Source organism: Labrus mixtus, chromosome 1, assembly GCF_963584025.1.
Source record: "Labrus mixtus chromosome 1, fLabMix1.1, whole genome shotgun sequence".
Lineage (NCBI taxonomy): Eukaryota > Metazoa > Chordata > Actinopteri > Labriformes > Labridae > Labrus > Labrus mixtus.
In genome coordinates this window covers 11,580,123-11,597,532 of record NC_083612.1, presented here as the reverse complement: position 1 = coordinate 11,597,532, position 17,410 = coordinate 11,580,123, and the positions used below count along the sequence as shown (strand labels likewise).

Sequence of the window (17,410 nt, the reverse complement as noted above, 5' to 3'; positions counted from 1 at the left end):
GGCTCGTTTTACAGAGATAGGTCTTTTGACCAGAGGTATGCCCCTTCATATTCACTCAAATATTCATGTAGTCCATCCAATTATTAAAGAGAAAAACCATACAGGGCACATTTGTCAATCCTATTTCCCCCTTTTGCAGAACTGAACTCATTTTGAAAGGCCTGCAGGGACGTTGTTTTTTTTTTTGTTTCTAATCTTCAGAGAGCCAAGTATCACTTCATATCATGTTTGCATGAACTCTTTATGGTAATTATATAGATTTTTCTTTCTCTTGAAGGACATCCTGTAATCCCTAGTGAGTGATGTACTGCAAAACTTGGCACAAAGAACCTCAGGGCATAAAGATAACATTTCAAGAGACTTGCTGTGCCATGAGTGAACAGGGAGAAGGCATGAAAGGTCAGGAGTTGGCTAAAATATGACCCGACACATTTGGCATTTTGTGGCCCCATTTTCTTTTTATCCTTTTAATTGACACCATCAGAGATAAAAGCGTTGCTAGTCACCATATGTTCCCTTTCACTGCCGGGCATTAATGTAAAAAGTGAAAAATAAATTTTTCGTTAAATCTGACATCCTTTTACTTTTTACTTTTTCCGTTTACTGACTCAAGGACAGCAACAATCCCGCTGGGAGGTGTTTTCATCTGAATGTTACCGTGCTAATAAAAGAGCCTCGTGGCTATAAATTTCCCCTAAAGCCCATCAATTTGATTACTTTGAAGACCCCCCTTGAGTCTTCTTATTGTAATTGTGTGTATTCGCAGAGTAGACCCCATCCACTCTCCTCTTCTGCAGAAAGCAGGCATGGAAAATGAAGGTCATGCACACGTGTCACAGTGTGTTCATAGATCTGGGAACAAGTAATTTAAGCAGGAGCTATTTGTGTTCATCAGCAGAGAGATTGTTAAGAAAAATAGCTTAACCTCGCAGTTAACCCCAAGGTTTTTTCCACTGCTCATGTTACAGTACTATGTAACTGACAAAATAAACATGAACAGACTTGAAGAGAGAGTAACCCAATTTCACATTTCTTCATGCTATTATACAATTATTCATTTCAAATTAGGAAATGATAATTGCAATAGAACAGGTGGAAAATAATAAAAACAATTTTTCAGACAATTCTTTACAACCAGCATCTACCAGCATCCTTGATTCTTAAAAACATGTATCCTGCCTCGGTTGCCAAACGGTAGGAAAATGATTGCATGCTGTGCTCATAGTGGATTAATGTTGGATCTTTGTAAATAATATAACAAAGAGAACAGTCCAGACCTGCTCTCTGAATTGGTACTATACAAATAAAGATTGATTGATGATTTTTTAGTAAATTGGTCTTAAAAAACTGTGGAGAACCTTATCTAACAGAGAGAATACAAAAACATCCACAGGGGTTACAACATAACAACACAGAATTTCTAACAAAGATGTCGGAGTGCACAACACATTTACTCAATTGACTCATTTACTTGAGAATCTTTTTCAAATCAGGTATCAAAAATAGACATTACCATATACTTTCATACCAGAAACTTAGCTCATACTGATAGATACCATCATATAGGTCTACTATTTGGTCAAACATTTATGGTCTTATAAACACAGGTTGTCATCGAGATATTCACGTTGTTCTTCATAATTATTTTCTCAAAAGATCAAAAGCATTCTCTCTGCTTACTTGCTTGTGTAATCATAAACTCCAGATGACAGAAACAGCTTTAAGCAAAGAATATACACTTGATAGAGCTGAATAATTCCTCGCCTAATACTTTCAGGTAGTCACAAATCTTTCACTGACGTCCCATTAACATGAATCACTTTTTAAAGAAGGATCTCGTTAACCATCCCTCCCTTCTTACTGTACATACATTTTTTTTTTTTTTTAAAACGACATGCCCATGAATGGAGCCGAGTTGTACCACATTATTCTTCATCCATGGCTTTGTTTCAGCCTGGGCCGCCTTCCAAAAAACCCTGCACACCCCATGTCATAGATGCCAGCAGCAGATCATACAAAATAACACATAAATCACAAAAAAAAGCAACACCTGGGAAATAAATAAATAACACGGCATACTGAATCCCACACATGACTTGCCACCATATGGCATTGGCAGGGAAATTTACTGCAGGTTCATGCAACGGTGGAAGATGAGGTGAGAGATTCCTCCCTGTCTGCCGTATTATTCATCACCAAGTGGAACAGGCCCCTGGGTATCTGTGGAATGAATAAGACCCATAATTTGAAGCCCACTGACACAGAAACATGTACATCACTGGGTTCATCGATAAAATCTGCGCTTTTTTCTGCCAAATCTACCATTATCCACATGCACATTACAACAAACAAGTGGTAGCAGCTGCACGATTACACCATGACCTCCTAAGGGCCGCAGTGTTCTATTTGCGTCCTCCCAAACAAAGATGTCCATTTTTCGGTGCAGAGAAGTGAATTACTGAGGACCAGAATGCCTAACAAAAAGGCTTATGATCAGAAATGGCACCACCAGGCACTCTGGTCATAAAGCAGTGGTGATGAGATAATGAAATCTTTCATTTCAGACATCTGCACTTTGAAATCAGTCCCTGACCATCCTCATGAAACTCATGAAACTCCCTGGACCCAGGGGGAGGCATCATTTATTGGATCCGATTAAGAACAAATATTTCTTTAGCCTTGGAGTTACAGTAGGTCTCTCTGAGTTATATGAGTCTGACCCTGCAGTGTGAGATAGAACTGTTGAGGTTAAAGGAAATGTCACTGAACACTACAGTTAACACTCAAGCAGTGGCTCAATAAAAGAAGCCAAGGCTGTGGCAGCAGGCCTCACAGGGAGATCTGCTCATGAGCTCATGGTCCACTGTTGACAAGGGTTAGCCTGTAAACACTGCTCCAGTGTACACATAAGAAAACACAAACTAGTAAGACCTTGACCCTTAAAATAAACTCACTGTTAATACAAGTGAATGTAGCCTTTATAAAGTCAACATTTGTTTTGTGGGCAATTGCACAGTAAATGGACTGTACTTATATATTGCTTTTAGTCTTCTCACCCCGGAGCGCCCCATCAATATTAATTCATCCCACACATGCCAGTGTTAATGCAACTGGTGGAAAGTAGGGATTCAGTGTCTTGCCCTAGGACACTTTGACATGTGGACTGCGGTACCTGGGATTGATGGGGATACTTAATCCATTTCCATTTCAACCACCTAATACATCCAGTAAGTTAAGTTAATAAAGAGTACACAAAATTGTATAATCTTGCTGTTGATACAGTCCTGTAAAGACAAATAGATTGTTGTGCCTTCGCTCTTTTTACAGGAAACTACTACTAACTTTACATCCAAGTTGCTAAAATGTTTTGTGTGAAGTCAAACTATTGAAGGACATATAATGAAGAACAATAAAACACAGCCAGTATGAAGAGCCTGAAGTTAAAAATGCAGTAAAGAAGGCAGTTTTTTTTAATTAACCTGTAATAAAGTAACAGCACAGTGATTTTTATGAAATGCTTAAAGTTGAGACAGATAATATTCAGTCAATTCTCTGTACACCCTTGAGTCAGAATCAAGAGTCCTATCTGAATCACAGTGATACATTTCTACATACATGTACACTCAAAAGCTGACTGTATACTCATTGTGTTGCTTTACCCCTATTTAGTACGTTTGTATTGAATTTAGCAATCACTCATCAATCACACATGTTTTGCTTGTTCTGCTGATACTAAAATAAAAAATAACATCACAAAAAGATGACTCTATATTAATAGCAACAAGTCAAATTTAACACAAGGGCATTCATGATAGTACCCGTTGTCTTCCGCTTAGCAATTAACTCCGATAAAAAAAAAAGATAGAGGAAGCAGGTTGAGTAATGTTATGTCTCCCCCTCTCACACAAACTCCCACAGCTATTTTTGGAAAGTTTGCATGAAACAGTCAGCAGTTCAGAGAAGGGCACAGTAAAGGATTCCCCTGGGCTCAGTGTCTTTGAGCCCCCCCCCCCCGCCCTTAAAACTTATCAATCATTCATCTCACACGTCAGACAATCCAAGGACCGTGACAAACACACCACCAAGAATCTGTCAGTTTTACATAAATGTGTGTCGTCTTGAAAATAAAATAAGTTACTTTCCCACATAAGAATCTTCTTCTCTGGATTCACTGGCTTTAGAGTTGGAGTAGTGAAAAATCCATACTGCTAAACAAATTCACAAAACCAAAAATTTAATTTCCCTTGAGCTACTTTGACAAAAATAAGACCTGTAGCTGCAAACCTAATACCCTTGTGGCAAATTCCCCTTATTACGTTTGGAAGAACCACTGCACTGCTCAGTATCTTTTATGAATAGAATAGAATAGAATAGATGTTTATTGCCATTTGCACAGGTACAGGACAGTACAGGTACATTGTAATTCTTGTGCGTTTCTCCCTGAGTCAGCTTCTACAAAAAAAGTTAAAATTATATATAAAATAGACTAGCATTGTAAGAAAAAAAGAAAGAGTACAACAATGTAAAAATAAATAAGTTGTATTAACAGCTAAGTAAATTAAAATAAACTGTACAGAAGTTATACACTGTATTAAAGCAAAGATATAATACACAAAAATAAAAATAACAAAGGGGAACACTGTACAATGAAATTCAAATATAAACATGTTTTCTTATTGGACCTGAGGTTATTGCACACATATTTGTCACATTATATAATTGCACTGTTTTTTGTTTTTAAGGTTAATATTGCACACTTGTATTGCACTGTGAGGTGGTCAACTGTCCATTTAGTCTGTGAGGTGTGGGGTGAAGTACTTCCTTCCCATGTTAATGTCCTGTGCTACAAGTCTCACGGCAGCAGGGAAAAAGCTGTTGTGGTAGCGGGCCTTGTGGGTGGAGATGCTCTCTGGCCTGTGATGTCGCAGGTTATAGCCCGAGTTCTTTCACCTGAACAGAGCATGAGCTGGGTGCTGTTTGTCCTTGAGGATGCTCTGTGCTTTTCCTCTGCAGCGCTGTGTGTACAGTGTGTCCATGGAGGGGAGGTTGGAGTCAGTGATTCTCTCTGCAGTCTTTATGACCCGTTGAAGCGATTTCCTCTCAGACAGTGTGGTGTTTCCGAACCACACAGTGATTCCACTGGTGAGGATGCTTTCAACGAGTCCTCTGTAGGCCTGGGTGAGGGGCTGACGTTTAAGTCCAGTCTTCTTCAGCAGCCTGATGAAGTAGAGCCGCTGCTGTGCTTTCTTCACTGTTTCAGCAGTGTTTTGGGCCCAGCTCAGGTTTTCCGCGATGTGAAGACCAAGGAACTTGTAGCTGTCAGCCCGCTCCACCACAGTCCCCTTGATGGTGAGAGGCTGCAGAGGGGGGGCTTTCCTCCTGAAGTCCAGAATTAACTCCTTTGTCTTGTCTATGTTCAAAACTAAGTCGTTGTCCTCTCCATAGACAGTGACTTTGTGGACCAGCTCCCTGTAAGAGGACTCATCCCTCCCTCTGATGAGGCCAAGGATGGTCGTGTCGTCTGCATATTTAATGATGATGCTGTTATTGTCCTGGGGGGAGACGCAGTCATATGTGTACAGTGAGAAAAGTTTTTTTCCCATCCTCACCACCTGTGGTCTGTCTATAAGGAAGTCCAGGATCCAGTTGCAGGTGGGTGTCGGTACTCCAAGGTCTGCCAGCTTCCCAATCAGCTTCATTGGCCGAATGGTGTTAAAGGCGGAGCTGTAATCCAAAAAGAGGAGGCGTGCGTACGTGTTATTAGTGTCCAGATGTTCCAGTGTGGAGTGGAGTGCCAGGGCCACCGCGTCGTCCACCGATCTGTTGGTGCGGTAAGCAAACTGTAGGGGGTCTACAGTGTCTGGAATCACAGAGTTGATGGAGTGAAGGACCAGCTTCTCCAGACACTTCATGGCCACCGGCGTGCGTGCCACTGGCCTGAAGTCATTCATTGTGGTTGTATGTGGTTTCTTAGGGACTGTTCAGTGTGTCTGGTAGGGTGGAGTCACAAACTTCGACTCTGTTTGTGTTACTTCTGTAGTTGGAGATGGACTGTATTCCCTGCCACATACTCCTTGTGTTGTTGTCCATGTAGCAGCTTTCATGTTTTTGGGAGTATGTTCTTTTGGCAGCTCTGATGGACTTTTGTAGCTCGTACCGAGCATGCTTGTACTCCACGGTGTCCCCTGACTTGAAAGCTGCACACCGGCTCCTGATCTTCATGCACTGCAGTTCTCTAGGTAGGTAAAATGGTCTGCACTTTACTAATATATGCCGCGTCTTCAGTACACAACTGCGATATTACCGTGTTGTTGGTGCTCCAGGACTTTTTGACAAGAATCGCTGTCCCACCCCCGCGGGTCTTGCCGCAGTCCGCAGCCTTGCGGTCGGCTCTGAAGAGCGTGTAGCCTGCTGGTGTTATGGCTTCATCGGGAGTCCTGTCTCCGAGCCACGTTTCACAGAAACACAGCACAGAGCAGTCCTGAATGTACCTCTGCGTACCCATCCTACTGAGAAGGTCGTCCACTTTATTTCCAAGCGACTGGACGTTGGTGAGAAGTATAACCGGGAGGGTTAGCCTACCCTTGCTAACCAGGTGTCGGAGTCTTCGCTCAGCGCCTCCCCGCCTGCCTCGCCTCCGTGTCGGTCTCGGGGTGCCAAGCGAACCCCCGGCTGCGGCCTGGCCCTGCGTTGTTCCGGAATGAAGGTGTAGCTCCGGGAAGGAGTCGAGCAGTTTGGCGTTAAAATGTCCTTTGTGACTCATCTCACCAAGCTGTATCAGTGTCGCCCAATCATACTTGACACTGGCCCTAACGTACCGCACATTAAACGAAAGAAAAGAAAACAATAACACGAAAACTACGAAAAACTTGACTCGGAGAGCTACGCTATGTCGCCCACAGGGGAGCGCCATCTTGTACGTTTGGAACAACCACTGCACTGCTCAGTATCTTTTATGACGGCGTCAGCAGCAACTAATGTATCCCATACTTACAAAAATACTTATTTGGTAACATTTTAATTTAGTCCAAATGAAGAAGGGAAACATGACAAGGTCAATTCATGGCAAGAAAGTCTCTTCAAAAGTCTGCTTCCCCCTTGAAGTTGACTCAAAGAGCTGCCGGGGAGCCTTGAAGCCTGATGCTCCCCTCTGGGGTTACGTGCTGTCCCCATCATCTTGGTTATCAATTTATGAACCAGACTGAACAAACCCAGAACATGGGACTGGAAACACCATCTCCCTCCAGTTATTAAACCAATTTTGAATCTAAATTGGGCTATTTTGCTGTTATTGGTCTGTAGATGAGTCGAGATTAAAAGAAAATGAGTTTGAAGGTGGAAAATGAAAATCTATACTTAAGAGCCTTTCAAAGATGCAGCAACATGTTGTCACAGTTTTGTGATGTTCTTTTTCAGTATTGACAAATAGATTAGTAAAAAGTATAATAAGCGGCTGTGGCTCAGTTGGTAGAGTCATCCAACCTTTCAACCAAAAGGTCGAGGGCTCGATGTGTCCGTGGGCAAGACACTTAACCCTGCATTGCTCCCGCTGCTTTGGTGGCGGTGTATGACTGGATTAGTGTTGTACTTACTCTCTGATGTACGTCACTTTGGATAAAAGCGTCTGCTATATGAATTGTAACGTTGTAACAAGCGACATTTTAAACATCAATACGGCAGAAGGCAAATATATTCCAACTTAATATCATTGAGCAATGACTTTTCTTTTAAGGGAGAAGTCAAACTGCCTTTGGATGTGTTGTTCTGAGCCCCTTATTCACACTGACCCCTCCCTCTCAAACTGTTAGTCTTGCCACAACTTGGGGAATGAAAGTTGGCCACGGCCACTCAAGGGTTTTGTCTGTAGAGGCCCAATGTCAGAGTTTAATTGCAAAAGTACAACTGAAGTAGAAAAAAGAGATTTTCAGAACCCGAGAAAATACTGGTGTGCTGAAGGATGGTTTTTGGTCTGAGAGACTGGTACTTAAGTGCAACATATTTTGGTTTAAAAGTTGCATACCTTTAAATATAGTTTGAGGGTACATTGTTTTTCAAAGGTACCATAACAGGTGATACATGTATGAACCCATCTGGTCATGGAAGATGATCGTTCAATTATGAGTCAGATTTTGCTCAATGTTTTCTACCTTTATGTGGTTCTTGAGGTAGAAACCTATTCTTTTCATCCAGCTGTCACAAAGTGCATTCTCATGGTGGCCTAATGTTAAGGTTCTCAAATAGTATGACAGAGTCAGTTTAGACCTGCTCAACATGTAAAGTGTCTAACATAGAGTAGACAGAGATATGATTCAAAATATTGTGTCAGTATTCATTTAAGATCCAGTGACCATTGTTTCCAACACTAGAAAATGAGCATACCCTCTAAAAAGTGAGTTGTAGCGCCAGTGTTAAGCAACATCACACCACACAATGTCCCTGATTGAAGGATCAGAGTTAAATATTCAATATTTTAAAAGGCTACAGCCACAGAAACCAACAGCTACAGAGTATAAAAGGCGTTTATTTGCCGTCATGCAGATTACGGGCAGACAGCGCTTTATGTGGTTCTTCCAATTTCAGGCTGGATTAATTATGCCATTAGGAGGGGGGAAATAAATATTTATAATAAGGGGGACAGCCCAAGGCCTGTCAGCAGTTAATATATTCCTCCAGCAGAGCATGACCACCATCCAACATCTGCAACCTAAGTCAGCCATGTTTACCAACTGTTGTCTCAACATGGCAGGCAGCAGGGGATATTAATTGCATGGATGTCAGGGGACGTCTGGCATTAAATCTTTAATTGTTAAGTGGTGGGGGGATGGGAGGAAATAATTGTTGGAGAGGAAACCAATTCTGCTTTGTCAACAAAGGTCAAATTGATAAATGGCATGCAAAGGATATTAAATATGTTTACCCTGATATATACAATTAATTTCACAAACTACGTCACAAACTAAAAAAGTACATGCTATTTGTACAATGAAGTCTTTAATGTTGCGTTTAAGTGTGGTAACTTAAACTCTCAGAGCGGTCTTTCGTTTTGCATTTTGTTTAATATTTTCTTTCATCGCGGTGCCAGTTTTATCAGAAAGAAAATTGGTATTATTATTTGGCTTTCTTGTAATTCATCCTTCTGGGTGTAGACTAAATGTGCCTTGGTGACTTTCCTCGTGAAGTAAAGTGATTTTTTTTGTTTTTGCGGAAACAGTATTATATCACAGTATTACAGTATGAAATTGCACATGTGAATGAATAGTCACACACTACGACTCCCTTCCCCCTCTCAAACAGGCCTGCCATGTGATACTCAACTCATTTCATAGATGCTTTTCTAATCACTATGATCAGTTCTCAGTTTGTTGTCGTTTGTTACTGAAGCTGTGTGGGTTTAAGTTTTGGTTCTCTTCTGCAGTTGTGTTAATATGATGCTGAAGACACCACATATCCCAATATGGCTCTTTCATAAAAAAAATGGCAAAAAGCCAAGTCATGGCATAACGTGATACCACTGATGGTATGGATACAAGTTTACCGCCCACAACTCAGGTAAGAAACACTCTAAATTGAGTACATTTTGCCTAAAATTGTCTGTAGGTAAAGGATGTAATGTGGTTTGACGAGTGTGGCTAAGGATAGCAGCGCTATCACCGCGAGCGTTCTGTCCCACCTGCAGGTTGACGTCTACATGTCGTTGCATAATGTGCTTACAGTTCTTCAGGTCAATACATTGGTATAATTAAACACAACCTACACACATTTTTATCAAGATACTGCCAAAATGCGCTGCTCCTACAAATGCTATCCAGTCACTGTACTTGTTTACATCAGGATAATAGAGCTGGGAAAGCAGTCCCATTAACTTGAGCTATAGCCTGCTACAGCCCAGATATTTGACAACTAGTATATGGCTACAACACCAACATTTAACAGCCAGTCTATGGTTACAGCCTCAATATTTTGCAACCAGTATTTGACTGCAGCCCAGAGGTTTGACAGCCAATCTATGGCTACAGCCTTTGCTGAGGACAGGTGGCTGCGTTGCAGTTTGATCAAACATTTGACAGGCATCAAGGTACAATGTATACAAGTATTTATAATTAGTTTTCTAGAAATTCTGGTGCTGACTAGCGAGGGTGAAGATGTTTCCCATCTCTAGTGTAACTACATCAAAGATAATATTTATTTTCTTGCAGCATCCAAAACTCTCCGAAAAACTTCTCAAATTATCTCCCAGCTTGCAGTGGTATATTTTTCAGAGGGAATTTTGGGGTATTTATGGACACTGGTGGGCATGATAACAAAAAAAGGACTTGTAACGGGGCTTATTTTCTTTCATGTGTTTCAGGCTGCATGCCATGATTATGGGTAATTGTGTGTTTTAACCTGATCATCACACTATGGGATGCCCCCCTGGGTATAATTACCAAATTGTGTTGGTAAACAAAATTGATTCACTTAAAGATGCAGAAATTTTAAATATAATTTCACTGAGTAAAAATGTTCATATATCCTGATAAAGCTGAGTTGCACAAAAAAATGCATTCCCAAAACGATGTAAATGTCAATCTAATCACATAACTCAAAATAATTATTTGAAAATAATTATTATCCAACAAGAAGTGCCAGGATACATCCATTAGAGAATCATTAAATGTAAATCCATTTGCATTCAAGTATTTTATCCTTTAGATTGATGAAATTAAAGTGTAAACCAATTTTACACATGAGCAATAAATGCAGAGGTTGTGCATATTTCACCCTTTGTGGAATTGAAGCGTGCAAAAAAGTAATGAATTTCTTGTCTTCAGATGTGTTTGTGTGTGTGTGTGTGTGTGTGTGTGTGTGTGTGTGTGTGTGTGTGTGTGTGTGTGTGTGCCCATTTAAAGAGCACAGGAAGAAATGTGACCTCTGGTTAATCATTGTAACTGTCCAGTAAGCGTCTAATATAACTAATGTAACTTTTTGTTCTCTTTTTTTTTTCAGCTGTACTTGAGCTGTTCATATATAATTACAATGGCAGTGAATTGTGATAAAAAAATGATATAAGCTCTCTCCATGTTCTCACCCTTGAAGAATGGGTCCTTCATTTCCTCATTTGTTCATCACTTAAGTTATGTCATTTTCAACCGAGAGGGGTTTAAGGCATTGAAATAGAAATAGTTAGCATATTAGATGAATAATTCAATGATTACTCTGAGGCATTTTCATGCATAAGTAGATGCCAATTACTTTCCCTCGACATTTTAACACTTTATCATGCTCTGCGTGTACTTGGGAACAATATTGCTTCTCGACAGATAGGCACTTTACAGCAAAATGAAGTGCAATTGTCATAGAGTTCACATAAATGACACGAAACGCTCAGCAGAAATGAGAAATCTCACAGCAAAAAAAAGCAAATAAAACTCCTAAAAAACACAAGAAAACATGTCCACCCACTGACAGACCGAGTGTACAGTAATGCTCATTCACAACTGTATAACCTCAAATTTGGAGTTTCCAAAAAAATAAAAAAATAACTCTCACTCTCATGCTCACGGTGCCTTGAGCCATATGGGGAAAAAAAGAAGGGTAAATCCCCAGTGTATTTCTCTATTTTCTGCCTCAGCTGAGCTCATCAGACAATCCACTTTGCTCCCACCGTTGTCATGTCGAATCCAAATCATTTCCACTGTGACATGATACCCTTTCAATCAGTCTACCAGCGTGCCTGCAAGAGCTGCATTTGATTTAGAATTAACCAGGTCAAAGAAAAAAAACCTTTACACATTCACACAGCATGTATTTTCTATACATTCCTGCTTTATTTTACATAATAAATATGTTTGGCACCACAGAGATGCTGATGCTCACTTAATGTGTCATTCTACAGCTTGATGGAAGATGTTGACTCATCCTTCTTCCTATGGCACAATCTCTCATCTCTGGCCTCAATCACACAGATTAGGGCTTTTAAGGCGTCCCAGGAACCCTTGTGTGGTTGCCAGCTTCAATTAAATCCGGGATTTGAGTGTATGTAATGCAATCCTGCCTTTCTGTGCTTTTTAAAGCTGTGCAAAGCAGTGTTTCCAGCCTCGGTAATTGTTGTGCTATAATCAAGCCGAATTGAGCCGGGACCTTTTTTTTGTATTTCCTCTGAAAACGATGTCGGCCAGATAGCAATGCTTGGTGCTACTGCGAACAATTAAGTGATCCTTTTTCATGGAAGTGAACCTTTTCCTTAGAGACATTTTATGACATCATCTCATCCAGCTTTGTTTCCAATGTAGTCTAAACACTAAGAAGTAGGTTGTTCACATCGGAGGGAACATCCTCAGGACAACGACTCTACAACTTCAGCTGACTGTTAGTAGAGCCACAGCTAACTGAAACTTCAGGGCCCATCACAGGAATCAGTCAAAATACCACAAAACTCCACAAATCTGGACCAATACATATGTGAACATATACCTGATATCATGCAGATCCTCTAAAATAACTATGTATCATTTATTTGTTGGGTTAATAATTTATGGAGAGTATGTGCTATCCTAAGATGGGTTTCACCCAGTTTAAGGTGTGTAAAGTTCTGCTTTATGTAGTATGTGGCAGGATAAATTAGGATTAGAAAATGAAAGAAAAAGTTAGGATCACAAAATTATGAATTTCTAACTAAGCTGGGATTTTTAAGGCTGTGCTGTCCAACCTTTTTTATCTCATGACCCTACTTTGACTTCACAGAACTCTGGCGACCCCAGACATCCAAAACACGAACAGCTTTTTGCTTGAAATTAATCTGTGGGTTTTGTACTGTGTTGCAAGTAAACATTCATCTTATTCTAATCTCATCTAATGCACTTTAATTTATGTCAATACTGTCCATTTACGACTCTGTTCTTGCACATTTACATTTAATCTTCCATATTTAGTCTTACTATTTAAGACGAGTAATGCTTAGTTAAATCCTGGTTGTATATATTCACATTCTTAGTTTTGATATTTTTAGTACTTATTTACTTTGTATTTAATATGATATTATGTTTAGGTTTGCTAACATTGTGTTTTTTTTTACTAATATTGTGTGTTGGATAACCTGCTGCTGTAACGCACAATTTCCCAGTTTGGGATCAATAAAGTAATTCTATTCTATTCTGTTCTATTCATCTCTTGTATGTGTTTTTGTTTGTTTTGTGGACAGAGAAAGAAAAGCTGGGAGGACATTCCTGCACAATGGATGACAGACAGAGACTTACTAAGGGCCACAGTAGCATGTGGGTAGGGACTCTAAGGTTGGGGAAAGCCTGATGTAAACACATTTTCAATCTGAAACCTTGAGCAGCTGATGGTCAACATGGATTTGTTAGGTTACCTCGCTGGAAATTGGTCAGCAGAAGTGCTTATTGGAGGATTTAGACCACAGGATGTCACAAAGCACTTCTTGGAATACCTCTGTGTGTGATCATACTTAATGAAAGCAACACAGAGCCACTGTGTGTGTGTGTGTGTGTGTGTGTGTGTGTGTGTGTGTATGTGTGTGTGGGGGGGGGGGGTTCACTATAAAACCAACATTTCATCCAAACGCTGTCAACAAAATAGCGCCGAATGTCCATCACTATCTCCAGAATCCCAAGATGACATCTTTGTCCAGCTGTTATAACACCAATACCAATACCAGTATCAGTAGACTCAGATACAATCTAAAATGCAGTGTTGTGTTAATGTGGTGAATAGGCCCTTCAATACACTGATTCTAACATCATGTAATAAAATTGAACAACACCAGTGCAGTGCTAGCAAAGACTATGAATTCAGTCAAACCTAAAATGTGTTATTATACTCTGAAATACTGAGAATATGGACAAAAATGGAAAACAAGGGTACACAAGGGGTATTGCCTCTGATACTCAAGTCTTTCAGAATGGATGACATGGTATAAGAGCATTTTGCTTTAAACTTCTTCCGATCTATGACTCATGATCCCAAAACCCAAAGCTATTCTATTTCTAAAAATCCAAGATGAAGAACTGCTGGAACTTGTCAGAAATGAGAAACAGCCCAAACAATCACTCAAAATACCGAACAAGCTTATTGTGTCAGCTCTAGAAATAGATTTAAATAATATAAGCAAAGTTGCTCTTAGTATTGGGCACAGCAGTAAAACTCCACTAGAATACCCTACAGAAACTCAAAATTGTTGTATTGTAAGACATAACAGTAGCTACTGTATAAAGAAAAACGTGTAATACTGGAAAAATAGCAATCATCCACCTGTGCTGATCCATCTGTGCCTCTTTGTCTTCTTTCCCCCCAGCTGACCAATGACTTAGAAGTTAGAATCTGGCAACTTGCAGGCAGATGCATCTGATTCACATCAAGGGCAATCAGTGAAGCTGCTCCACAACTTCACAAGTGTCACTCAGGGAAAACACAAGAGGACGAGTTAAGCCAAGCAGACAGAGGGGAGGGAGGCAGGAGGGAGGGGGGAGTGTGAGGTGGAGAATTTGGAATTGGATGACGGATGTGACTTGATTACTGGTTAACTACCCTGCTGGTGCACCACTCGGGTCTGGATGAGAAAGCCGCTGGTGGCTGGATTATCAATTTGGAGCAGCCAAGTCTCTATTTGAATCTATTGTTTCATTCCAGACAGGCTGACAGTAATAGGGAGTTGGCTATATCTTGCTCTTACTTGCCTCAGTGATTTCCTCCTCACCAGCTCCTTCAAAAAATTCTATTAAGCTTTTCATCAAATGTATTAGTTTGCTAGTTTATGATGCAGCTGCATTCACACCTGCCACACAATTCTGCTTCCTACACAAACCTGCATAAACTGACCCTTTGCAAGTCTTGCAACATGTCACAAGCCGGAGTCTTTTCTCAATACAGAAAGCTAAAAGAGGAGAGTAGAAAAGAACGAGATGACTGACAAGAGGAGATTTTGATCAGCTTGAAATTCACAAATTCAGAGAGGTCCACTTTGGTGAGACTTATTCTAAGAACCATGACCTACAGTCCATTTTCTGATAAAGCTTTTTCAACTGAAATATCTTGAATTTTTTTAAGGTTCACTCAGAGGGATCATAGGAACTTCTGCAAGATAATGAGAAAGCCATCATTTATATTCCAACCAACAAGACATCTTGTGAAATCATGACTGGCATGAACAGTTTAACAAATATGTGGGTGGAGAACGACAAATTCAGTTCATTCAGTGTTGAGTGCTATTTTTTTTACTTTGCAGGCCAGGGTCATTTATCCATTCATCCAGAATCTCATTTCACACATTTGATGAACAGACTCCAGCTAGAGGCCGAGTCCTGCCCAAGGAGAAGGACAGCATCAGCCGTTTCTTTCACAGCCCATACACAGACATATGCTTTGAGGTCAAGTGACAAAACTCTGATAGGGGAAGGAAAAAGTCAGGTGGGGTTGCTATAGAGCAACCACATCTGTGCAGGGCAGAAGCTGAGGTGGATGGATAGGTCAACAAAACATCACATTAAAAAGACCTATTGGAAGGCACACACCTTCGACCTTGACCTGCTTATATGGGGGATCATACCAGGCACAATGAAGTGTGGGCCTAGAACAGCCAAATAGGGAAGCCAAGGGGTGTTAGAGGGGTTGCAGAAACTTTGATTGATTATTTTAAGAGCACTGAGAAGACTGAGACAGAATGAGAACATAGAAAGCCTCCTTGAACAGTCTGGTTTAAACAAAAATGAATGAATGAATACCAAGATTATTCATTGTTGACAGAAAATAAGGAGATATCGTGAGAAGAACTATGTTCAACTATGTACTATGTGCCATTGTCAAAGGCAATGTAAGACAAGAGGAGGGTTCCCGCCGTAGATCATTGCTATATGGGGGTCCTTGGCATGGCAAAGTGTAGAAGCCACTGGCCTCAGTGACATGGACAAAACCATTGTTTGTAGTTAAATTTGGAAAATTAAGAGTTTTAACCTGTTGCTGCTCCTTGTAATGCATTCACTGAAAAAAAGCTTTACTATTTTTGCACTTTTCAATATTCAGTTTCTTTTTTGGTAAATGGTTAATGGACTTCTTCAGCACTTTTCTAGTCTTCTGACTCAAAGCGCTTTTACACCACATGCTCACCCATTCATACACTGATGCAGAGGCTGCTATGTTAAGTGTCCATCAGTATTAACTAATTCACACACATTCATACGTCGCAGACAAAGCAGCGGGAGCAACTTGGGGTTAAGCGTCTTGCCCTAGGACACATCACGCCCCCGACCTTCCGGTTGAAAGATGTCCGACTATATCAACTGAGCCAGAGCAGCCCCCATTTTGTTTCTTGTATTGGGCAGCCTTTGCGGATGTTGAATCATGTCTTCTCCCTATTTTAAGAACACCTGTTACAGTAGTTCCCTGAGAAGTACATTTCGATTGTATACAACTATCAGCAGTCATGTTTTATTATTTACAGGTATGGGGATGATATGGCACAGCTGTTACATTTAGATGCATATAAAATTACGCTTTGCACAAGTGAATGGTAAGCAGAAATGATAGATACACTAGGTTGAATAGTGGAATTTTTGAGGCCACATTATGTAGAACATACAATCCACATTTAAATAGAAAGGCAGTAAATGTAGCAGTAAAAAGTAAATAGTGATTATGGCTCCTGCCCGTGTCTGAGAAAGTACCTCTTCCTGTTCTCTTTTAACGCTATCTCCGTTTGGGCTGTAGAAAACACATTTTATCAGACTCCTTTGGCTCTGTGGTGGAGTGTGAAAGACAAGACCATTTACAGAGGGGGTTACTGCACTTGTAGGATGCATTATGGGAAGTGTAGGGTCCTGTTGTTTTGGTGGAATAAGGTGGACTCAAAGTCTGGTTACCTCTTGTGAGCCCGAGAAGTCTTTCTTTGTAACATATTTCAGAGAGAAGGTGTAAAATATCATTCTATTGCTTCCTGTCAGAGAAAATAACAGATTTCATACTTATAGAAAACTGAGATGTAATGTTTTTTGACACATCGCTCGGCTCTTCAACACATGTTTTGTTTTACTGAGTTGAGAATGAGCCATGGCCTTAAACACCCACATGCATCAAATCCTGGAGGAGGGTTTGTGCTTACAATTATTTGAAAAAAAGAAAACGCGAACATGTTAGAATACAATGTTATAACCTTGTGTCTCTCCCAATAGCCTACAGTACTTCTGCAGGTTGTTCATTCTCATTCCTCCTCTGTTACAAATCGTATTAACTGAGCTGTTTTTTAAGCTCGAGAAAGCCCCGCTGTCTCTGGTGGATTTCTGTTTGGGTATATTGTCTCTGATGTTGTTGCGAGTTTTTCAGCGGGGAAAAAAAAAATAAAAAATTTCCTCAGGCAATGAACCAGCCTACACACAAGTTGCAGGACTGTGATTTTATCAACACTTACAAGCCAAAAGCT

The 17,410-nt window shown here is 40.4% G+C and overlaps 1 protein-coding gene across 1 annotated transcript in view; it reads right to left on the bottom strand.

Annotated features, from left to right (window-relative positions):
- luzp2 (leucine zipper protein 2) overlaps positions 1–17,410 on the bottom strand; it is a 180,516-nt gene that overhangs the window by 87,017 nt on the left and 76,089 nt on the right. The window lies entirely within an intron of this gene.